At 38.3% G+C, this 26,928-nt stretch overlaps 1 protein-coding gene across 2 annotated transcripts in view; it reads right to left on the minus strand.

Moving 5' to 3' along the window:
* RAB7B (RAB7B, member RAS oncogene family) overlaps positions 1-26,928 on the minus strand; it is a 302,865-nt gene that overhangs the window by 251,124 nt on the left and 24,813 nt on the right. The window lies entirely within an intron of this gene.

Here is a 26,928-nt window from a genome sequence, read left to right on the forward strand (position 1 = left end):
CTTTCGCTTACATGGGGTTGATTATTCATCGTTCACTTTTTTTAAGCGTTCAGTGATATAATATAGATCCGAGTGATTCATATCCCAACAGGAAGAAAAAAACTGTTGACACAAGAATTATAGATGAAAATAGTATTGTGAGAGAGACACACCATAAATCTTGTAGTCCTGGGTGATTCCAGGTTATGACCCACTGTAAGAAAACTAAGTAGTCTAGATAAAAAAAGCAGTAACTGTCTCTTCCTTTTCTGTCTCGAAACTTACTGACATAAGTGCTATCATACAAAGTTCTTGTCAAAGTACAAGATGCTTAATATTCATGTGGGAGTGAATGATTTGCTACACACTCCATTAAACCACATGACAAATTCTATAGTAGATATTACTGAATATCTGGAAAGTAAAGAGATTCACTGTGTATTTAGGAAAATTATCCCATCATTGTCTGGGTCAGAATGTTTATAAAAGTACATCAGTTTAACAACTGGCTAAGGCAATTAGTTTAGCATTAGTGTGTAATATCGATCTGGTTAAGTACTGGAAAGACTGTGTATTGGACAGTAGTTTCTTTTCTAATGATATATTGCATTTTAATTCATAAGGTGCCTGTTTTGCTGCTGAGAAGTTATCTGACTAATAAAATAGTTTCTAAGTTAAGCTCAGCAATAGGGAGGAGTATAACAACACCATATCTGATTGTTATAAAATGCTACTAATGTAATACACAAAGTTTAGGAAATAAATTGGATTCCATTCTGACATTAGCCCAGGTTAATTATAAATTAATAGCAATTGTTGAGTACTGGAATTCCAAAGATTACAACATCAAAGGTCATAGAAAGTATGAATGCCTGAGAGATAATTTAAGGGGTGGAAGGTTACTCTTTGGATTCACAATTCTATTGCTTCTCTACTTATAAACAAAGTAAAAGAGACCAAAATAGTTATAGTGCAGGTATCATTAGTAATAGAGCAATACATGTCAAACACCCTCTTAGGTTAATTTAATCCACTGTTTTTTTTATTTGACCAGTTAGAAAATTATTTACATTATATGAATATTATAGTCTTGTGGGATTTTAATTACCCAGGAATTTTGCAGAATGATCATCTAGCAAAATCAGTATTTGAAAGAGAATTTATGAACATGACTCCATTTGTTAATATGACACAATTTTCAGAAGGGACTACAGGTGCATACATATTGAAAGTGTTAAGTGGTTCATAAACTGGGCCTCCAGATGCTCCACCCACTACTTTTTGACTTTGATCTTAACCTTTCATCATTCACAAAGAAACAAAAAAGATTTTAAAAGTTTAATACAGGTGAGCTCTATTGCCTCTTGCTAACAGAAGCATAACTGACATCTTGCTTTAGACTTCTGAGGCTATGGCTATAACAATTGTGAATAAATTTTGTACAATAGAGCACTGTCTACTGAATATGAAATTAGGGGCCGATTCCACTATCCTATGCAGTGGCATAGAGAATTGACAAAATTACTCAAGAAGAAGAAAAAGTATAATCTTTATAAGAAACATCCCACCAATATGAATAAAAAAATTCTTAACAGTCTGTGTAAAATTTAGTTTAGACAAATGTCATATCATGTATTACTTAGTTGAAGTAGAACTAACCCACATCTTCATACTGGTGAACTTCAGTATTTCTGTTACTTCTGATTTTTCATTTAGAAATCATGTATATCAGATCAGTACAAAGGCTATGAAATTGATAGGCTATCTACTGAAGAATTTAACCATTAGAGATATGTATTGCTAGACTACTGTTTATAAGACTTATCACAGAATATAACATGTTTTGTATCAGCACTGAGACAGGTAAATTCACTGAAAGATCCTATATACAAAGATAGGTGTAAAATGCCTAAATCTTTATCCTTTATGCTACAGGAGTGGTGAATAAAGCCTTTCATGATATAATGCAAATCTTATTTAATATGGAGCTGTACAAAAATGATAAAGTACTAAAGTGTAAAGTATGAAATTTAAGACTTATGTTAAACTAGGTTAAGATATTTATTTATAGTAAACTACATGGCAGTTTTATGAAATAACATGCCTACTGAAATTTATCAGTCAACTACTTTAGGTAGTTATAAGAAAAATATTAGCGCTTGGGCAGGAGATACACCAATTCCATAATATAAGGTTTAAATTTAGTTCCTTTTTGGCCAATTGGCCTGAAATCAGTTAACGTTCTTATGACCTTGTGTTAAGAGGCCTACTTCAACTAAGCATACTAGACAGGAGAAGTGCAGAATGAGTACCTGAAGGCGATTACTGTACAGTAGGACTCACCTGACAGATGGGTCAGCCTTTTTTCTGTCTGTCAGATCATATTTTTTCCAATACATTATTGATTGCTAATATTTTGGGGTTAAGATGCCATTCTAATATAGCACTGTTGCCCTTTGGATAGGACTGTGCATGGATAATCTGTTACTGGTGTTAAAAGGTAAGAGGAAATATTTTAAGCATTTCAGAAAATAACTGTAGGTGGTGAGTAAATATTACTATAAGTTTTCACTTTTGAGTGTTGTTGGCAGGCTGTTCAAACCCTTCCACTTGATGAAGTTGTATCTCTGTTCAGTTAAGTTTTCCTTAACATAGTAAATGAACTACCCCGATAACCAAAAATATTACATTGAATCCAGCACCTTGGCTTTCAAAAAATACTAAATTGCTTATGAAGGAGTGAGACCTATCCTAGATAAAATGGAAGAAGAAACCACCCCTGCCTATTGGTACTATAAAAATCATATCAAAACTGAATTAAAAAAACTACTATATTAATATACAGGCTGCAAATTATAACACCCCCAAAGCTTTTTGGACTAGTATCAACCAGCTGTTAAAACCTGGTATACCAACACACAGTTTACACCTACTTCATCTAAGCATGCTGACAGTATAGCCAGCAAATTCAATACCCATCTAATCCAAAGTGTAAACTCCCTTACTAAACCCTTGGCACAGGCAGACATGAGTTCCCTGTCCTTCCTTGTTAGCCCCCAAAGCACTTGTACTCAAACCAGTATCAGTTTCTACAATCAGACTATCACTAACCTTAAAACGTATCACCCTTGTTCCTTATAACATCTGAGTACTTAAAAATTGCTTCTGATGCCCTATCCTAATAAACTGCTCCATCACTTAAAGCTATGTTCTAACTCTATGGAAAATGTTCTACATTAGTCTTCTTTATAAAAGTGAAAACTCAAGCAAACATCAGGCCTATAGCCATATTGTTTCCCTCTCAAAAATTTTGGAGAAGTCTATCCAGTCTTAACTCCTCAGTTTCTAAGTTAAGCTCAGCAATAGGGAGGAGTATAACAACACCATATCTGATTGTTATAAAATGCTACATCTGCCTTCTTTCCTGTACAGACCACAGCCTCTACCCTTTTGAATAGAATGTGTACAGCCCTCCTTACTTTTATGACCTCTGTTTATCCATTATCAAATCTCTAGGTACTTAGATTTATCTAAAACATTCGACATGGTAACCAATCAGAACTTTCTTCAAAAACTAGCTTGCTGAGGAAAATGTGAAATGGCACTATCTTGGTTCTCCAGCTACCTCACAAATAGGCAACAGGAAGTAAAATGACAAAGTGACATTTCCCCTTAATTTCCCATTGCAATGGGTGTCCATCAAGGATCCATTTTAGAGGTATCTGTTATTTAACTGACCATCTTAAATATCGAATGCTGTAAGTTTGAACGGGGAAGTTTGAAAAATAGAAATGTCAAAGCCATGGAAATTTGAATTCTTTCCCAGGGAAAGAATTTGGTAGGCTGTTTCCACGGCTTCAACATTTTCTGTAGTGTGGTGCGAAAGTTACGGATCATGTTAAGGTAAGTGTGTGAGTGTGATGGACGTTGGGGTTAGGGTGCGGGTAAGGTAAGTGTGCGAAAGTGACGGACTTTAGGGTTAGAGCGCAGGTAAGGTAAGTGTGCGATAGTGACGGACTTTAGGGTTAGGGCACGGGTAAGGTAAATGTGTGATAGTGACGGACCTTAGGTTAGGGCTTGGGTTAAGGTTAGTGCATAGATAGTTGTGTATGTAAGGTGTAGTGTAGGTTTATTAGGTTTTTGGTGTGCCTGTGTTTTGTGTGTGTGTGTGTTTTTCGGAACAGTGAATTTTTTCCCTGGGAAAAAATTTGCTGTTCTGAGGTTTCATTGTTGTCATATTTTGAACTTCTAAGTTTGAACATATGGTGTTCGAAATGTGGAAGTTCGATTATATGACATAGACCCCATTTTAGGTTGCTTGTTCAATACACTCAATAACTATCTCCATTTAGCTTCTAAACAAGCCAGTATCATACAGCATGTAGATGATTCAACAATCTGCTTTGCTAAAAGCAAATTTTTCTCAGCAATAGAGACCTGGCTGTCTGATGCACAGTTGCTCCTTAACATTAAAAAAAAAAAAAAATAACTGATCCTAATTCCCCCAAAGCATTTAACTGACTACAACATGTCAGCACTGAAAAAGTAAGTCAAATTAAACTTCTGGGAGTCAGTATTGATCAAACTTTAAAATTTTGATCATCACATAAAACAAGCAGTAAAAAACACCCACCAAAAGCTAGAAGCTCACTGTAGAATCAAATAATGCCTCACAGATAATGCCAGTAAAAGTATTGTTCAATCCCTTCTCGTCCATTCACTACGTTATCCTTCACCCATCTTAATAAAGCTGCAATCCACTCAACTCTTGCTCTTGGAAAAGGTTGCAACATTTGACACCAGGCATTATAGGATGCAATATTATTTTGCCTTAAGAAAAAAACTTAAAGTGGTTAGAGCTAAGGCATTATTTATTTATTTTACAAGTGTTGACCGGGCCAGTCTAACTGGATATATATCCATTTTCAGTAGAGGCCCGGGGAGAAAAGCTCCAAGTTTTAATACATAGTAAAAAATCAGTCTACATAAAAGATAAGACAGTCAAATCAATAAAACAGAAAAAAAAAAAAACTAAAAAAGATAAAATATGTACTTTTTTTTTTTTTTGAGATGAGTAGAAGAACAATATTTTCAAGGTAGCTTAGAATAAAAGAAAGGATAAAGCGAGAAAGAGGTGGGGTAAAGATAGGAAAGGTATCAGAGATATAATAGGATGAGTAGAGGATTAGATTATTTTCATAGGGCTAAAAAAGTTACTTTTATGAAGGGGAGGCAAAACATACACCTAAGAAGAGAGGAAAGAAAGGAAGCTTTTGAGTACTTGTTCAAAGGGTAAGTTTCCTGTCTTAGATTAGCTGTGGAACTTTAGAAAACTTTTAGTGGGTTATGGGTTAGATAAAGGGGGGAAGGAAAGGGAGATAGGAGACAGAAGAGCAAGCTAGTCAGGGTTAATACAGGGGCTGAGCCATTTTTTATTAAGGTACAATTTGCCTTATTACCTTACATTACCTTATACTTTCCAAGTACTCACTTCCCAAAAACTCTTCTATTATTCAGACAAATGCCATAGTTTGAAAAATATCTGCTTGTGTTATAAAGTTAGAGAATAGCTGAGATCCACTGACAAAATGTTAACTGTTACAAAGGCTAACAACTTGGATGGTGACTCTTTGTACTCCTCTTTCCTGGCCAACATTTGGAACTCCCTTGCTCTAAGAAACACAGTAAGCATAAACTCTTAAGGCACAAACGGAGTACATAAACGATACCTGGCTGTGTACGTGCACAGCTTCTGGACGGTAAATGACCTGCCCCTTACTTTTTTCCTTTTCTTTCAAACGTTATTGGCAAAACATCTCCTCCTTGTCTTCGGTCTCCTCCCTATCCTAAAATATTCTCTCTCACCTCTTAATACTAATCATCCATCTCCTCTTTTTCTCTCCTCCTATCAAGTTCAGTTCTAAAAAGGTTTCATAGATCATTACATGAGGCTGATATTAATTAATGATACTCTGATTACTTTTACTATGTTCTTTATGTAATGTTGGAATTTTTTTCTGGAGCTTTTCTCCCTGGGCCTCTACTGAAAAGGGTTGGGTAGCTTTCTGCTCAGATGATCTATCCTGGTAAATAAATGCAATAAATAGGTCCCAAAAGCGTGTGCACAATTTATTTATCTGGTTTACCTGTTGGTGTCATACTACATGAGCAGTTTTGGACATCTGCCACCTCCCACATACTGTTTCATCTAAACATGTAATTAATGCAGCAATTTTAAAGTCATTTTGGTTTGTTTATCTTGGATGGATGGATAGATAGATATGCCTTTCAATACCATTCTTTGCATAAAGCAGAGTATTAGGAATTCATTTTAGGACTTCACTTTATCCAGTTTGCTGATTGCAGTTCTTACTAAAGCACCTGCTCTAACATGTATTTGTTCAGACTGGTGCCCTTAGGCATGTTAACTGTATGACGATAAAACAAAAACACATGTTGCCACAGCGACAGAGCAAATCTTAACAGTTTTTAAGTGCTGACACTTGATATGCCTAACACACCATGCCATTATTCAGTTGTTATGGTAGCAAAACATCAAGTGGCCATCCTGTGCCATGTTTAATAGGTTAAGCTGAAAAAAATAGTAAGGAATAGAAAAGTTTAGATTTAATTCAAAACACAAAATCTGCCTAGTTAGAGTACTGCAGTATAAAAACATTATTTCGAAAATGCTTACAAATAAACTAAAACTGACTTTTTAAAGGTAAGACAATACCTTAGTAGACAATCTGAAGTCTTTTGATCTAAAGTTAATTGTTTGGTTTCAGAGTGCAATCTAGCTCTTGAATTACTTTCCCCCATAACAGCCTTGGAATCACTTCTCTGACTGACTATGGCTCCTGAAGTGTATGCTTGGTCTTTTTGAAAAACACTTGTATGTAGCATATTCTTTTCTGTACAACAGCTTCAATAGTACATCCCTAAAGATGAATTTGGCTTCACTCTCAGCTTTAACTTTTAGGCATTGACCATTAAAAGTCCAATCAGTCCCTAAAAAAAATGTCTAGAAATGGAAGAGCAAGTTCTAAGAGGTTATGCCACAAATTCGTTAGAGCCTATGATACCTTTTCCTACATCACTTTGGCTTTTTGTTAATGCATTCCTGGCCCCTGGCCCCTTCTGGAACTAGGGAAGGGCCTTCACAGTTATCTCACTTCTAATCAAGAACACAAGTACTTTTTTCCCCAGTTCCTGAACTGCATGTGTGTGCATGGTGTGGGCTTTAAAGGTGTCTCCATGGCACCTCATTTGTTACCAACCCTTCATTCAACTCCAGTGCAACTGTTCCCTGAGTTCAGATGACCTGAGCTCATTTAGTGGCTTGGGCAACTGTCCAAGCTGTGAGGGACAATAGGTGTGTCTGCCTTGGAGATGGCCAGTGCTGGCATGGGGAGATTTTTCTTCATGCACTAGTAGAGACAAGTACTTACAATGAAGTCTGAGCTGGGCATGTAAGAGTTCTGAGGATCCATACTCACCCTAGAGCCTGGGGTGGGCACATTTTTAGTAGAGGACTCCTTACTGCCTGACCCAGTCTATAACCAGAGTCAACATGTTGGGTTATGGCCAAAGAAAAAGCACAACATCATATCTGATGCCAGTTGTTTCTGGCTCTGTTCTGGCTTCCACCTGAGAAGCTCATCTGTGATTATCTCTGCCTCAGAATGCAGTCCACAACTCATAAAACTCGCTTCCACTTTCCCTGCATTGTTGCCCAGATGGTAGAATTGGTAGTAGGTGTCAGGAACAGTGATAGCTACTTTCCTCTCTTTTTCAGCAATTTCTACATTAAAGCTATTGATTTTAGCTATCAGTTTGTCAAACTTTATTAACCTTCAGTGAGTCCCATCTCTACCCCCTCCCCAATTGCTGTGTTTCTTGGTCTACCCTTTCACTAGGTCCCGAACTGTGCTTTGCAAAACTTAGTTGACTTCTCTGTTGAGAATGTACCTTGTCACACATTATATATTGACTTACCCCATAAAAAATGGGCAATGAATACATTTGATACTGTGACTGTCATAGATCAGAAATGTTTCAGGCACTCCAGATAGAGCACACTTGTGCTCCTCTCTCACTTTGTGGCTTTACATATTTAAAATATACATGATTATATTTTCGCTTTCTGGAATTCATAAACTCAAATGCCCTGGATCAACTTATCCACACCCCCACCAGGGGCAACAATATCCTAGACCTAGTCATTACCAACATGAGTGACCGGTGTTCCACACCTGAAGTCAACTCCTCGTTGGTCCAATCTGACCATAAGCTAATCAGCCTTGATATCCACATTCTGCCCCCACCCACCATTAAGGAAACCACTGTAAAAATTTTCTCCAAAGCCAACTTCATGCTTCTTAAGACAGAAGTGGTGAACTTCATGACACCTATGCAAATGGACAATACAGTTACAACTGCTGAATCCTACACAAATGCACTCTATAAGCACTTACACGAGTGCATGGATCATACTATCCCAAACAGAACCAAGATGCTATCCTCCAAAAAAGGAAGCCAATCTGGTGGTCCCCTGCCATAAACAAACTGTACAACAGATGGAAGAAACTGTTGCAAAAGAGAGTAAAATCCCATGAGTGGAGGAGCTCCCTGGTCAGCCTCAGTAAGAAGCTGAGATCCCTTATAAGATCCTACAAAGCTAGCTACGAAAACAAAATTGCCACTAATTCTAAGGACAACCACAAAGCATTCTATAGCTATGTCAAGAATCTCGATGGCAACACCCAGATCTGCTCTGAGTTACAGCACAACGGCACAAAAATTACAGAACCAACTGATATTGCCAACATCCTGGCAGATAGGTTCAGTGCTAACTTTACCTCCACCCCACCCCCTAAAGGGCCCATATCTATACAGGAAGAATGCACAGTCCCTGTAATCACAACTACGCAGGTAAAAGCTGCACTCTCTAAAGCCAAAAACACAGCATCCATGGACCGGACAACATCCCAGGCTGCGTTTTACACGAACTTCAGAACGAACTGGCTCCTCACTTAAGCACTATGTTCAATAATAGCCTTGCATCAGGCTTTGTGCCCACTGAATGCCACACAGCAATAGTTATCCCACTCGACAAAGGGGGAGCCACCACTGATCCCGGGAACTATCGACCTATTAGCCTGACAAGCTTGGTCTGCAAGGCCATGGAACGTATCATCATGGAACTCATAAACAAAGACATTGGTAACCTCCAAACTCTGGATCCCACCCAGTTCAGGTTTGTGAAAGGCAGATCATGCCTCCTGAACCTGATCAACTTCTTTGAGGCAGTCACCAAAGCTGTAGATGAGGGTAAGGTGGTTCACACAGCCTATATTGACCTCGCCAAGGCTTTCGACACCATCCCCCATTCTGGAATTATAGCTAAACTCACTAAACTACGTATAAATCCCTAGGTCACAAGATGGGTTGCTAACTGGCTCACTGACAGAACCCACACTGTAAAAGTTGCAGACTCCAAATCTGACCTCAAAGCAGTGACAAGTGGAGTACCACAGGGTTCCGTCCTGGGACCTCTCCTGTTTGGTATCTACTTCTCTGAAGTACAGGCTAACACAGAAGGCCTCTGGCTAATGAAGTTTGCAGATGACTGCAAACTAGGAGCCATAGTCAAGTCCCCAAATGATGTGGACATCCTACAGAAGGGCCTCGCTGATACAGATGCCTGGTGTCAGAGCCATGGCCTCAAGCTCAATTCTGTACCCATGAACTACCACATAGGCAGCAATCTACTTAACACCGAATGTGTGATAAGAGACCTTGGGACCCAGGTGGACAGTAGTTTCTCCTTTGATAGTCACATCACCACAGTAGTCAGGAAGTCCTTCTATGTGGCACACCTCATCATAAAAGGGTTCTCATCCAGGAAAAAAAGAGGACATTGTTCCCCTCTACTCGACACTCATTAGACCCATTATAGAGTACAATGCCCCTTTTGGAATGTACCTCACAAGAATCTGAAGCGGCTGGAAAGGCCACAGAAGTACCTCACAAAGAGGATTTCTGTCTTCCAACAAATGCCCTACACTGACTGCCTCAATAAACTCCAGCTTTACTCTGTAGCATATCGCCTACTCCTAGGTGATCTCTGCCTAACATATAAAGCTATGTCAAACCCAGAGCTGTTGGACATGCTACACCTAAAGAAATCCCAATCTCTCCAAGTTACACGCTCTAGGGACCTAAACCTTGTAACCACAATAAACAGGACATGCTGGAGGGATAGGTTCCTGTCCCAGAGACTTCCCATACCCTGGAACAGGCTACCCATCTATGTCAAGCAAAGTTCTTCATTTGCACTCTTCAAGAAAAATCTTGATGAGTGGATAGGAAATAGGAAATACACCCCAGGGATCACTTCTGTGTCTCTACTCAACAGTGGCACAGGAAAATAACTTTCTTGGGTGGCGTAAGCCATGGAACCTTGTTGGCTAGGCTTACGTAGGCCCTTGGGCCGATAGCCTAGTACCAACATATGAACCTATTATAGTGACCAGAGAGATGCAGTGATCTAGAACCAGTTATGTTCTTTTATGTAGTTAATGCAGCTGCAAGACAGGCTCTCAATACTACACTACAGCAGAATTAGTTTTTCTTAGCAGGATAGGCACTAGCAGTTGTGTAGGATATGTCAAATGCACAATGCAGAGGAGGGACAGTATATCTTAGATGAACATTGCAAATGGAGGAGGCTTTATTTTGATTGTGAGAAAGATGGATATGTAGCAGAAGGTCAGACAAACAGTAGCAGGACATGTCCAGGGGCCATCCAATGTATTTTCAGTGGTCTATGCTAATTGATATAGCTGACAAGTGACCAGTTTCACAATGGGAGTTTGTGCTGGTTGATATTTATGACTACAATGTGATCAGGTAATGGTAGTCAAAGGAACAGGTAGCATGAGACGTGCATCAATTAAATGTATGACTCTTGTACAATAATAAGTATTAATGAGCCAAAATGCTGGAGTCTAGTCAGTCAGCTTCCTGTGAGTAATAAAACTGCATTACCACTTGTAAGAAAAGCTGGTCTTAGAGCAACAAGTTCATATCTGTTCTTATCTGTTATCTGTCTGGTGACGTATTCAAAAAAAGGAATCCACCAATATGTGGTGGGGGACTCCCCCCACCATACAGTCATCTAAACATTGTGTCATAAGTAAGTTGGCATAAAATCTAGCATACTGCAAATATGACAACCATTGTACAAGTATTATATAAATGAGTTTATTACCATACTGTGTCGCCTTGTGTGTACATCAGTGTGTAGTCTTTTGTTTCTGTGGGACTCAGTTCTGACTATTTCGCACATTCAAATACACACAATTTATCTAAAGCCAATTATCTACACGTGTATTTATATACATGGATAAAACAGAGCAGGAGCCTGTACTAACATACAGACAGTTTGCAGTAAGATAGGAAAGTGAATTTTCTGTCTTGCTGATTACTAATAATAGGTCCCACTGGGAGGTTATTTGGTAGGTGAATTTACTTGAGCTCTTTCTTGTCTGCAACAGCTCTTATCTATGATTAAATTTAGAAGATGCAATAGACATGCACTGCTATTTGCATTACTGGCCCTCATTGGTGAATGTCAGTGGAGTTTTAGGAGCTACAGCAGGGAGAGGAAAACGTGGATAAATGTTTATATTTTGGTCATCAGCTGCTTGCATAACACTGTCGTATAATTATACATAGTCTGTACTAAGCTTGTGCCATAATCTATGCTAAGCTTGTGTTATGACTGGGGAAATTAAACTGATTGCTCATGGAATGCATGTTTCTTTATAACAGTCTCCATCACAGGACATCAATGCAGATCCCCCTGGAGTATTTCCTGTTGGTGTAGCTTTATAGCTTTAATCTTAATTGCACTGTGCAAAAACGTAATTAGTGATTGCATCAGGGCCCTTTGGGTCTACATGACTGTGGTCAAAGTAGAACCACTGTGAAGTATGTACTAGGGTTATAGGTATGTACTAGGGTTATAGGTATGTACTAGGGTTATAGGTATGTCATAGGGTTATAGGTATGTACTAGGCTTTCTGCTTTTCTGTGCCATTTAAAGTCTATCCAATTTTTCAAAGGTGAATCAAACCCTTTCCCGTGTGTCTGTGAGGCAAACACCTTAATCAGTATGCCAGCCTCACCTGCAATCTGTATTTGCTTCCCTGGATCTGTATTATAGGTTGTTTGATTATGTTTTTAAAATTTGGCTGTATGGGATGTAAGCTTAGTAGTAGTTTTTTTTTCTTAGAAAATGCAACTTAATTCAGGTCTTAAGTATTCTGGTCTGCAGAAACAGTTTTGCATTACATCTCAGAGCATTGTGCATATATATAAAGGCCACAGCATGATTTGGGATACTTAACACCCAGGGTATACATTTTCAGTCTGAATAATTCACCTAGCCTGATCTAAATCATTTTGCATGTGTAATTGGCCTGTGGTTGCAGTTTACAAAGACTGCTGTGGTGCATTAAGTATATGGTCCCTGACAGGAAACTATAACAGGTCAGTTTATGGAAATCCTGTTCATTTCTAGCAGATATGGGAGGTGGCTTGTGGCATGTGGACAGCTCATTTATTGCCATTAGGAGGTGCACACTTACTGCAACAGCAACTTATGTGGACACCCCGGTGACACCTTCAAATCCCTGACTGGGCTGTGTAGTATGTTTTGACAGATGGCGAATGACTGTGAATGTACATGCAGTTGTCACAGACATCTTTTAGCAGGGGCAGTTGGTGCTATAACCCCTTCACATTTTCGCCAGTCTATATTTTTACAAACAAGTAGTAGTATTACTGCAGGCTACAAAACTTTGCCATTTTTTCAGCCACATCTCACACTACTTGTAGCCATATTACTGACCATATATGCAAGTAGCAGTTGTGTGCCTCAGTGAACTAAAGGCCTCTGGGCTGTGCTTCAAAACAATCCAGTGAAAACTTTGCTTGCTCCATAACAAAATTGGGATGTTATGCTTTCTTGTTACCTCCTTTCCCTGTATTTGATAAATAAAATATAGGTTTTATGGGGGTTACATGGAATGTGAGAGATAGCAGCCAGTAAAATAAGCCTCAATGGAGAAGACCAGTCTCTGTCTTGCAGACTATTGCCATGGTTGTGATGGTCATAGAAATACTCAACTTTACGCATACCGATGTCACTGTTATTTTGAGTCACATTGATTCCTGGTTGTGCACAGCTGCATCAAGAGCAGCACAAGTAGTAGGCAGCCGATTGGCAAATAACTACTGTTTCTTAATTCCTGCAATGAAATAAGAATTGACTCTCTCACCATGGACTCGCCACTTTCTCAGTGGGATCTGCAATGGTGAAGTCAGTAGACGGAGTGGAGAGAGGTTCTCCTTCTGATTACTTTGTTAATGGATACCCTTAATGTTTTGGTTGCTGAAGTTTTAGAAAATGCAAATTTTCTTCAAGGGAATGTCAGACAATAATACAGTGTTTTACATCATAAAACTGGTGAGAAATCAAGTGCTATGCCTGCTTCTACTTATACTGCTATTGCACAGCATTTATTGCAAACAATTTTGGACCTAGAACACAACCACAGAGTATTTCTAAACCCCTTATGCAAGAAATGTGTCGGTCTAGCACACCAATAGTTCCAGGATGAGGGTATATTGAATGTGGGATGGCAACTCCAGGTGCAGATGATACCTAAAAGCAATACAATTTCTCTTCTTACAGGAGTATGCCTTATTAAAAAGCAGTTCTTCATTATTTGGAGCAACTGATTTTTGTGGAATATCAGAACATCTTATTTGCGAAGGACCTTATAAACAATGATCCTGTTGTGGCAAAAAGTCTAATGTAATTAGGGTTTGCTCCAACAGGTGTCAGTTTTGTGGAGGGTCTTATAGGGTGGACAGACTGACCCAAGCCTTTTTTCAGCTTCACTATCTCAGCTGGCAGATGCTCTTGAGAATCTGACTCCTCTCCTTCTATCTGGCATTGTTTCTGCTGCTGTTGCTACACAAGAGGTTGATGGTTCTGATCCCACAATGTCTACATCTCTTCCTTAATGGCAATGCACAATCTAGAGCAGATATACTCTCTGTAAATGATGAAGCTGGACCTTCACATGGGTCATCCACTGCAGTGCCTGCGTTGGTGAAGAGTGTTTCTCAGTAAAATTGCTGACCTTTCAACCTCTGTTCATGGACATCAGTGAAAGTCGCATAGAAGATGAAGCAGTCATCATGGAGAATGACCAGGAGGAATGGAATATTTTTAAACAAGGTCACAGCTGTCAAACAAGTGGCAGTATTATAACCACTTCTAGTTTTGTCAGGTCTACCAGTCTCTCACCCAATTCCAAGTATTCCAAATGGAGAGCGAGCTCACTGTCTTCTGTTTGTCACCTTGGATAGCTGCACATTGCTGTTTTACAACAGCAAAGGAATGCTGGGTGCTCTGTGATGTTTGGCTATATTTGAAGGTACAATATTTGTCTCAAGCCTTTGACGTTTTTTGTCTTTTGGATATTGGAAGTTTCACTTCTCAGTCTGCAATTCAAAGAGCTTTTTTCTTGGGGGGGGGGGGGCATATGGCCATGTAAGTCAGGCATTTTATTTATGTATAAACAGTATAAGAAAAGTGTCTGTGTTAAGAGTATTTGTTCATTTTCTTCCTGGAAGCGGGTGGTTGTGGATGTTATTATTTATGGGTCTTAATATGTTCCTGTTGATTATGAGGATCAGGGTTTATTTTTTGCTTCTATTCATCCTTTATTTACAGACAGTATTCCCCTCCCCCTTTTATTTATCGGTGACTTTGCCACACTGATGGTTGTGTCATCAAGCAGGGAAAGATGTTTGTTTATGCAACAATTTATAGTTACTAGGTGCTCTCTCCATATGGATGGCCCTCTTTAAACCACATGTCATAGACTGTATGCACACAAGAACATATTATGTTTTTCGTTTTACATCGCATTTGAAAAAGTTGTGCTCAGGAGGCCTCACGGTGTTACCCAGGTAGGGGGTTGGTGAAGTTTAATGATCTTTTGACTTCCACTCCAACATAGATACAAATCACCCTGGAGCTTTGGTGGAACCATGTTACTCCTGAGCCATTCTTTTTTAAAGAACATACAAGTTTATTGAAGTTTAACAGTCATTTTTATAACTTCTTGTGCAGTCCTTATGCATGGTGCACTTAATTTTTTTCTCCAGAGACTGGACCTTATATTTTACTTTCTAGAGAGAGAAAAACTATTCAACTATTTTACACCAGGTACCAGTCTATCACTGGAATTAACAGACGCGTTAAATGTTAGTTAAAGCATATGCTATCTACATGCATGTTATTCTTCTTTGGTTCTATTTACTTATCACTTTCTCAGTCAGTAAATTGTCAGTTCACTTATCCCTCAGTTCTCATGGATGCCCAACAAGTAACATTCTGGTGTCAACTCTTATGCACTCTACCTTCTAGTACCTCATTTTTAATCCTCCGCCTAGATTAATTTCAGTTCCCAATTGTACTGCTGTTTCTCACTTATTGCTATGTCCTCCACAAAACTATTACATCTGTATACCTCCACATTTGTCTATCTCCAATTAATTTGTTTCCATCATTTTTCCCTTTTCTGCACCCTCTTCAAAGACCAAGGGACATTATTTCATGACATTTCCTTCATTTCTTCTTCCACTTAAACTGTTCCTTCACCCTGGCTTGTTTTATTTTTTTCCCCTTGTAATTTATTCATTAATTCCTTAACTTGCAAGGATGATGTCTCTTCCCTCTTCCATTTCCTAGCTATCATTTTCTTATTATCATCAATAGTCCTTCTATTTGTTTTTCCTGATTTCTAGTTTGACTTCTTGGTATACCAACAAGGGAGCCGACCCCAAATTTATCTAATACTGCTTTTGTAAATTTTTCAGCTGTTGTATGAAGCCCTCTATTCTCTTACAGCCTTAGTAGATGTGGCTGCAAGTCTCTCTTTCCTCCCTCTACCCAGACACACTTCATCTTGCCTCAGGAACTTTTTCGCCAATCTTGTCACCTTGTAAATGCATTTATGTAAACGCCTCCATGCAAATATTCTAAATTTCCTTGACTTCATAATACATTCTAAACATTTCTATTCATTCTTGCTCTGTTTCCTTCTCTAACATTCTCGCTCTTATTTTCCAAAACCTGTTACTCATTTGTTTTCAACTCCCTATCCATTCCTTCTTATGCTTACAAGCCCATTCGTCTCCTTACCTTCCATTCTGCTGAGTTCTATTTCTGAAAGAAATTTATGCACATCCTTGTTTTCTCTCGCTTCTTTATTCCATTTAACCCATCTATTTTTTCATTCTTAATATTTACCATTCCAGAGTCCTATTTAAAAGTTCCCATCATCTGCGGCCAGTATATTACTATATTTTGTCTGCCTTCCCATCTATAAAGACTGTTTCTAATTTGTGCATCCCTTAGCAGCCATCCTATTTCCACAATATGTTTCCTCCATCATTCCATATCTTTATCCCTTCACCTTTCTGCCATAACCTTGTGCGCCTCCTGCATCCATTTCACATTCCATCCACCTTTTTGGCCTTCTATTAATAATGTCCCAATCCCTCTCTTCCCTCTCTCCATGTTTCCTGTTTAACTTTCATTATTCTTTTCCATTCCACCTCATATTATCTATTACACTCATTACATTTGTAATAAGGTCTGCTAGTATTGTTTCTTTCAAATGCAGCACTCCCAGACCGCCCATTTCCCCAGACCGCCCATTTCCTTAGTCACCACTATACTTCTTTCATCTTACCCTTGAATTTTCTCCATCCCAAATAATGATCTGGCACAGCTGCTTTACCTTTTTCAACACTCTCATATCTGTCAGTTTCTAAAAGACTTGTCCTAAATATATAAACTGAGGCATCGTATACATCTGTATTACCTACACTGCTTGACCTATACCTAAGTGAATTAATTTCCATTTTTGTAGCTGTTTTCTCATCTTCTTATATATCCTTTCATAAGATTATTTTGTTTCTTCTATCATGATACTTATCCAGATCACTAAGTACACCTTATTAACTGTTCCCAAATAATGTTATTCCCTCTAAACCTTCTGATCTTATAATGTGTTTTTCCTTTATTTTGTATCCTGAGCTTTTACCAAATTAAGATAAAATATGCCATAACAACTCTCAATCCTCTTTCACTCTAGTCATTATTACCGAGATGTCATCTGCATATAATATCTTTTTGTTGTTGTTCTCCTCTCCATCTGTATCCTTTTATTCCTTATACGTTTTGCTAAAGGTTCTATGGAGAGAACAAACAATGATGGTGACAATGGCCTTTCCTGTTGAGTGCCCCTCTTACTCTTTACTTTTCCTGACAGGGTCACTCTGATTTTAACTCTTGCACTTTCCTCACTATACAATCCCCTTATTGTAATCCATTGGTTAGTAAAGCCCCACTGTTCTGCTACCTTAAATATATAGTCCCATCTCACTCTAGATGCTGACAAAGCATTTGATAATGAAATCGGTACCAGTTCACTCCCCTTTCTTTGTGCTTCTTGTAATATTAACATTATTTTATTAGGTTATCTGTTGTTCTCTGCCCTCCCACAAAAACCCATTTTGATCACCTTTGATTAGTCTTGTCAAACCTACCTTTCCAGCCTGAATTTGCAGAAAGCATTTATAATCATGGTAAAGAACAGAGATAGGCCTACATGATAAAGGCCCAATCAGATCCTTTCTGTCGACATATAACTGATATTATTTCCTCTTTCTATGGTTTGGGAGCCTCCTTACCACTTAACACCTCATTAAAAATAGTTTTCCATCTTTACGTTACTCTATTTCATTATATAGTCCCCCATATCTGAATTTGGATTCTATCACTGGAGATTTACTCTTAGTCATCTTTTCCCATGCCTTCTCCAATTATTTTCATATCGGTTTTAGTAACTGTTTTCTCTCTCCTCCTTTTATTCACTGCATCTCTGTAATTTACCTCTTGCATTATTCCATCCTCTTTCCCCTGATCCAACTCCTGGCAGTACTCTCAAATTTGTTTAACATATCTATCAATTCTACTGCTGTTTCTTCTTTTTTCTGTTGTATTTTTATATATCCCCCTTTCTATTTTCTGTTGTAATAATATTAAGGCTAATTCCTTTGTTGCATTTGGGTTCATAGTAAAGAAAAGTTGTTTTACTGCTATCTTTTTCCCCAAATTCTTCCATCCATTGTTTTCTGCATCTGTTTTAACTCTTTGTCTATCTCAACTATGTTTCCTTGTTGCTTCTTTTTTTAGATCTGTAGATGTTCCCTCATTCATTCATTCATTCGTTCCGTCTCCTATTTACTTTTCCTCCTCTCTCATTTTCCTCGTTTTTGTATCCTTTCTCATATTTTCCACTTATCTAATTCATCCATATCTATTACTTCCTCCATCTCTTATCTCTTGCTTGATAACTTCTACAGGCCATTCTTTCTCTTTCTCTTTCTCCTGCCATATCATAAGTACCCTCCATAACTTCCCCAAATGCACATTCTTTCCCAGTAACAGTTTAAAGCTTATTACACCATGATCAGAACACAGGGCAGGCTCTCTTCTCATCTCCAATACTCTTTGTGCATATTCCTCTGAGAATTAACCCCTCAGCAATCTCACCTCTGTATTATGCCTAGGTGAGTGAAAGGTATATATCTCATTATGCTCATTTTGTTCATTCGAGTATCGCGTGTCACACATCCCTGCAGATGTCAAATGTTCTACAAGATATATACCTTATTTTTATCAGATTTTTTACTTCTCAGTCCTTTGTCTACCTTTTCTCATCTATATGTAATATTCCAATGTCTACCAGTTATCTTCTATCTGTAATATTCCAATCCCCATGTACAATACCATCCCTTTTTGAAAGCTATTAATGCCTACCAGAATCTGTCTTAGTTCCTTAATCTCTGAACCTGTTGGCAATTACTATCATGATTTTCAGTCCCTTTAATATTCCCTTTATTCCTACCATCCTACCTTTGTATTTTCTATCCTGCCAATGGTTTCTAATGGCCATGACCTTTCCATCAATACGAACTATTCCTCTTTTTTTTATTCCCCTGTGCAGAGCTTGCAGCTAAGTTACACCCTTTCCCCACTGAACGTTTTATGATCTGAGTTAATCAGATGGAGTTTCCTGTAAGGCTATTACATGGGCCTTAAATCCACTAATTTAATTCAGGATCCTATCCCTATAATTTCCATTTCCAAGCCCATTCATATTGCATGACTTTATTTCTATAATCTCCTTTTTACCCATTACCATTTATTCCACTCACACCTTTTACTTTCCTTCTTACTATTGTCTTTTTCTATTTCCCTTTTCTTGACTCCCTCCTTTATTTTCTTTGGTAGATCTGTCTCCTTTGATCTTGGGTGCTCTCCCCCCTGCAGGCTATATGCACTGCTTCCATTTTTAGAGTATCACTCTCTCCATGTGGCTTTGTCCCTGACTCATCATAACTATGATAGTGCCAAGTATGCTTTGGTGTCCTCACTTCTTACTTTACTTCCTTTCCAGTTATCTTTCCATTTTCCTCCATTAACTCCTCCTTATCTTACAAGCCATGCAGAGGTTCCCTAAATTAAATATTTATAGCAAGTGTGTGCATGTGTACCCGTGATTACAGTCCTAAATGGTAACTTATCTCTATGTGAGTATAGTTCCCTATGTTCCACTCCTTTCCAGGTAGCATCGCTGTCTTATTCACTCCCTGTCCTATCCTTCCTCACATTATAAAGTCATCCGAGTTCTATTTATCATCTTCCTGATCATCATGCATCCTGTAAAGAAATAAAAATGGTTAAATATACAGTCTTACCTGGTGAATACATTATTCACATGTTCCTATCCCCTAATAGTGAAACATTAAAGCCCCTCCCTCTCTCTCCATGTGTGCCAGTTACTTATTTCCCCTGACCCAGTCCAGAAGTGGTAGTCTACATGACCGGATATATTTATATATTTTTCAACCACAGAAATGCTGTCCAAGATGTGGTTTGGTTTAGTCTCTCATTTTCTTAGTTTAACAAACATATCCAGTCTTTCCAGTTTTATTCAGCAGCTCCATCCTGTGCATACTACACTAAAGTCTCTGACCATTAAAAGCACTTCAGTCCCTCCCAGATATAACATCGATCCCTTGCTGTGTACAAGCACACCCACTTTTGCAGTTCATCTTAAATCATTTTGCATTCATACATAGAACAGTAGCATAGCATCTTGCAATATTCCTTCCCATTTCTACTCATTTCCCTGAACATTGCTTGTATCCTACACATTTGCCTCATTCATTATGAATGTCTTTTAAAACCCCAGAACACAATCCTTAACAAGTTTTCACACTTTTTTCCTTGCTCCTCTACATGCAGGTAGATCTCGCTTCAATTCACGCTTCCAGCAACAACAGCAATCACAAAGAAACACATGGAGTATGATGTGCCTAGTGTCCATAGATGATTCACCAGCTGTCCATGTATATTTATTATGATATCACCTGTCCATATTATAACAGTGCAGTACTCCCATATTATGTATCCTATATTTCATAAGTCACAATTGAGGTTCTCTTTGTTTCATTCCTTGTATGCTTCTATACTACTATCTATCTCCATGTGGTAGACTTTTACTTTCCAAACTTTACTGTGACTCCATTTGCTGTTCTCTTTGTCTCTTCACTAATTTTTTCAGCTCATTCCCTAAATTTCTTTCCCCCCTGAAATAAAGGAAATTAGCCTTTCTCCCTTTGTAGTGATTTTTCATCTGGATGGTTTGCTTTGGCTTCAGGGTCCTGTCCTTTCATGGATCCCTTCTCCTCACTTATCTATGGGATCACTGGCTTCAAGATAAAATTCAAAGCTTGCTTTGGTCTTTCAAAAGATCTAGCTATGCCTTGTACATGAATTCTAACAATAGCAGGGTATATCATTTTCTAGTTGAGACCTTTCTCCCTACATACTCTGAATAACAGTAGCATTGTGTTCCATTTGGCCTTTGTTTTGTAAGAATAATAATGTTCCATGAATACTGCTGATTTACTTGCTTTCAGTCTTTTCCCTGGCTCTTATAATTCTCTCAGCAGTCTCTTCTTAATTTCAAATATCTGCAGACTCTCAATAATCAGTCTGGGCTTACCATACTAGTCTTGTTCTGAACACCATCTGTTCATTGTGCCCTTTCAATACACATCTCTTCTTGAGAGTTTCCTGATCATCTTTCTAATAACTACTTCACCATCATCCATTTTCTCTGGCACTCTTATTAGTTTGTCTTCTTGCCGAACCTTTGAAACATGCTGTCTTGGCTTCCAGAGAGTCAGATCTGGCCTCTGCCACATCGGCTCAGGCTTTGAGTTCCTCATTTTGTGTCAAGACCTCCTGTATGACTGTCATGTGCTCATTCAGTCTTTCAATTAACTTCTACCATCCTCTCTTCTTGCGCTGCAATATTTTCCACTGGAGTTGTTTTTCACATCCTTGATCTCGGCCCATATTGTTTACAGCATTAGCACCTTCCTTTCCTGCCATCTGCACACTATTTGCAACTGTCAACTTCTTGTACTTGTTTTTTCTTATTGCTTTTCTAGTCATCAACAACTACCTTAGTGGTTCTTCCCCTTCCAATATTATTAAACTGAAGAACCTTTCCAAAAAGCACAGAGCTAATCAATTAAATAAGTGCTTTTGTTCTTTATTAGTATCAAAAGACCCTCCCCAAAGACTTCTGATCAGTTTGTCGACTAAACAATCTAAGATATCGCAGGAGAATAAAACCCTCTCTCTCTTCTCACTCACATAAACTGAGATCACCCCTAAGTAATCTGTCTGTTTTGAGCTCTGAAAGTCCCCACCCTTTTCAACCTCCCCCATTTTCAAAGAACCAGTGGTCTGTCTAACATCCATGCCAACCTCCACTGCAAGATTACAAGCACTTGCTGGCATGAGGGATTCATAACCCAGAACATCTCCTGCCTTTGGAATAATATTCATCTACACGTCAAAGTAATATCTATATACATTTAAAAACTAGACTTGGCAATTAAATGGGAAATGATAAAATCATAACATACAAATTGTGGCCCAAATTGTTTACTTTTTTCCTGGTTTTTGCTTCAAATATTAAAAAAAAAGAAGTTGTCAAAATGCTACTACATATGGTCGAAACAGTCTGAAGAAATCCCATCTCCGTATGTCTAGCAGAAACATTTTCTGTTGCATGAATACATTTTATCTGACAGACTGAAGTGGTGTTTTGTTGACTGCAAATTTGTGCTTGGTACATGTGGAAGTTACCTTCTTGCCACTTTAATGTAAGGGGGTCTTACATCGAGGCTTCTTGATGGCCTTTCAGCTTAAGTTTAATAGGAGCTTGTGAACATCACTGAACTAAATAACCTCTGACACATGGGATCTGGGAAGAGTAACTTAGGGTGACAAAGTAATGTTTTTGTCTTTGTTTATAAAAAATAATAAAAAAATACAATACTACTATTTGTAGACACTGCCAGCTAGTGCATTGATTATGTGCAACAGTCACTCACACATACAATTCATCTGTATTTCTGTGTTTGAGGCATGTAACTACATTGGCAGGTTCATGGATTAGCTTATTTCCTTTATTATTTTTATTTTTTACAACTTGTCTTTTTATTTTACATTAGCACATAGGTTCATAGGTTCATAGGTAGGTACTAGGCTATCTGCCCTAGGGCATTTATAAGCCTAGCCAGAATGTGTTGGCTTTCGCACACTTTTAGATTAGATTCCCAAGCCTCTGTCTAGCAGGGCCATAGAAGTGATCCCAGGAGTAAATTTATGATTTCCCATTCACTCATCAAGATTTCTCTTGAAGAGGGTCAGTGAGGGGCTCTGCCTAACATGAACCGGGATTCTATTCCAAAGAGAGAAAAGCCTCTGAGATATGAATCTATCCCTCAAGCATGTCCTATTTATTGTTGTGCTGAGGCTTAAATCCATGGGGCGTGTAGCTCTAATGGATTTGGCTTTCTTGAGGTGGAGGATGTCCATCAATTCCGGGTTAGACATGGCCTTGTATGTCAGGCAGAGATCGCTTCTGAGTAGGCGGTAAGCAACTGAGTAGAGCTGGAGTTTCTTTAGTTGAGTTGCATAGGGCATCTGTTTGAGGCCCACAATCCTCTTGGTGAGGTACTTTTGAGGTCTCTCCAGCTGTTGCAGTTGTCGGGTAAGATACATCCCAAATGGGGCGTTGTACTCAATTAAGGGCCTGATGAGCGATGAGTAGAGGAGCACAATGACCTCTCTTGATCTAGATGTGAACCCTTTTGTGATTAGGTGAGCTATATATAAGGTTTTTCTAACCACTTTGGCAATGTGATTGTCAAAGGAGAGGTTACTATCTACTTGAGTCCCCAGATCTCTAATTAATTCTTCCGTACTTAGTGGAATCTGAAAGCAACAATGAAATATGTGGCCATAATTTATTTTACAATTATCACAATCAAACATTAAGAGATATACATAAAAAACTGCCTTTGCATTGTGAATTGCACAGATTTTGTAAGAAAGCAAAAGCAATTATACATTTACTGTACAATTATCATTGTTATCACTTGTTTGGGGGCAGTGTAAGTATCTGACAGCAAGGAGTTGAATGCATTTTTCTGGCTATTATTACTATTTTAATGTTAATCATAATTAAGACTACCTTCTGTGTACATCTCTGATTACCTACCCCACAAAAAAAAGATATAGCTATGTGTCAAATCAAAGATAAATTACACGATTGTTGTTAAATGACAATCACATGGCTTTTCTTGAAAGACAGTGTATGCATGTGAGAGTAACACGGTAAAACACATTACTGTAGTCATCAGCTTGTGACATCTTCACAGTATTAGAAAAGGTGAATTATACTGTGAGAGTACGCATGTGAAAGGAGCTGAAACTTGGAGAGGTTTCATATTAGAATCCAAGTGAATACAAAACGTGTTTTTTTTTTTTTACTTTTCTGAGTATCACTATTGCAAATGTCCTTGGATTCAATTCACAAGAAACGAGCACATTTTCATTTTTGCTCACAGGTGGAGAATACATAATGCATAAAATCATAAATATATTTTGCTTTTATATCATGGGAACTAAAAAACATGTATGAAATAGAACAGATTTTTTTCCATCAACTGAAATGTTAATACAGAGAATAAAGGAAAGGGGAGAGCATTACTTGTAACTGTGACTTAGCACGTGGAAATACTGCGTGCAACTGTTTTCTTAAATTGTAGCTAGGTTATTTTAGGTGTAGAGTTATCAATAAGTATCTAAATCTGTGGTCCGAAACATTAGTAGAAAATGTCAAGGCTTCACAGATATAACCATGTAGTGACTGTCTTATGCCAACAAGGCCACTAGAATTTACAAAGTTGCATTATCTCTGTGTGTGGCATAAATGCATGACTGTCAGTCAGGGTGGCAGAATGCAGTCCATATCCACATGTCTTTGTTTACTTCTGATGTAATGATCCATATGCATTTCTCCAAAGAACATGACAATTGGCTTTTGTGTTTAGAGGTGCTGGGATTCATGGTATCCTAGAAGAACTTATTCAACTATCTAGTATGCCTAAAATGCACTCTCTCTCTTTAAGACTATTTCTGGAGGGCTTACTTTGCATGTACAGTAGTGTATAAGTAGTTATTTAACACTGCTCAAAGTTACCTTACCCATTCACTTTTTCTCCTTACAGCTTCTCTTTGCACTGAGGTCAGCAGCCACCCCTGACAGCAGCAGCACTTTCTGTTAATGCATGCTGTCATAGACAGCTTACATGTTATTGGCTTCTCACAGCAGTGGGGACAGGTGTATCATTAGGTAATTAATCATTGATTTAATCCATTCTGCTTGTAGGAGTGGGGAGGATGCATGAGTGCTGTGCATTGCTCCTCTGGAAAAGTTAAGGGAGCCTTGTACAACGTTGTACAATGTTGCTGTTAATGTCAGCCTGTTACATTGCTGCTGGATCACTGCCGAGTTCCCCATGGGTAATAAGACTACTGCACAGCTTCTGTTTTGCTGACACAACATTTCTCCATTAGACCTTTGTGCTTCTTCTAGCCTCTGTAATACAGACAATGATGAAAGCTTTAGTCTGGTCCTACACAGCTTCACTAACCTGGAATTCTGTTATCACCTTGCTGACTGGCATAATCAACAACTGCATCACCTCATATTTATTTATTTATTTTACATTTGTTTACTGGGAAAGTCCGACTGGACACAGGTCCATTTTCAGCAGAGGCCCGGACATAAAAGCTTCAGTTGGATAGATAGTGTTTCACATTAATATTACATAAAAATCACATCAATGGGATAATACTTGACAAAACATCTCAGAAAATGCAAATTGTACATAAAAAAATACATGGCCAGAGAACATGAAATGATGATGTAAATTATACACTCAAAATATAAAATGAGAAGATACAAGTTAAAAATATATTGTAATAATACATTGGAATACTGTAGGGTACAGGAGTACATAAAAAGGGTACTATGAAATAGAGAGACCAGTTTTATGTTAGGTAGTAGATGAAATACAGCCCCTAGATTGAGCAATGTTGTTTAAAAAACAGTAAATAGTCAGGTATATACGGGGTTATTAATGGTGAGTTAATGCTATTGTGGCAAGTGAGTATGAACGTAAGGGTTAGTTAGTAATGGGTGTATTATTTTTGGGGTGTGGACAAACTGTCAGTTAATTGTTTATCCTGGGGGAGTTACAGGAGCATAACCAGACCTTTGAAAAGTGAGCCTTGAGGAGTTTTTTGAATTGTGTGGTGGGGGTATTGGAAGTGAGGTGGCAAGGTAGGTTATTCCATGCTTTTGAGATGGAATAGCCAAAGAGGGATTTCCCGGCTTCATTATTGTGTTTGGTGACTTGTAGGTGGTTTTGGGTTGTTGAGCTTAGGGTTCGTATTGTAGAACTGTGATTAGTGTCTGGAGTGCTGGGATTTTAGTTGGGTAGGTATACCTTGTGTGCCAGCAGTAATTGGTTGAGTTTTAGTAGGTGAGGAAGTTCTAGCCAATTTAGCTGTTTGAGTGCAACACAGTGGTGGGTCCTATAACGGGTTTCTGTAGCAAATCTAACAAATTTGTTGTAACACATTTCAAGTTTGTTTAGGTCAGTCTTACAAAGGTTAGTCTGTATTGAGGTAGCGTCTTATGGCACATAGAATTGGCTAGTACCCCTTCACTTCTACCTCCACCTAATGCAGGAAAACCAAGAACATTTAAATATGGTAATCTGTCAGACCAGAGCAGAATGATTACAAGAACTTATCTTTATTAAGAATGTAATGCACCCATACTACAAGAGTGCTATCCTAAGTCTTGCCTTGACCTATTAGTACCCACGTGCATTCTGTATCAGTCAGTTAGGATAACTATGAAGAACATATAAACATAATAAAACATAATGTTTACTATGGCAGGTGTTGCTACTATGGGTCTGTCAGAATGCTGGGAATGAGTACTGTTTGCCGTGACAGGTGTCGTTTCTGCTAGTGCTTTTAGTATACAAACATCTGGATGTCCAAAAGCTGATAAAGACCTTTTGTAGTTGGGGCAATGAACATTCAGAGGTATTCTCTGTCTGGGCCGTTCAGCATTGTTGGACTATTCAGCATATTTTTGAGAAAGAGTATAAATGATCTACATCTGGGTTTGGTATTACTATGGTTCCGTTTGGGTTGGCTGCTGACAGGAAATGTACATGTACGTACACACCCATGCTTCTGCTTTATCTGCAGCTTGAGATCAGCGTTTGAGCTATGCATTGTCGTTTACTGAGTGTCTTCAACCATTCTGGATTCTG

The sequence above is a fragment of the Protopterus annectens genome, chromosome 7.part0, assembly GCF_019279795.1.
Source record: "Protopterus annectens isolate FY-2018-M chromosome 7.part0, PAN1.0, whole genome shotgun sequence".
Lineage (NCBI taxonomy): Eukaryota > Metazoa > Chordata > Ceratodontiformes > Protopteridae > Protopterus > Protopterus annectens.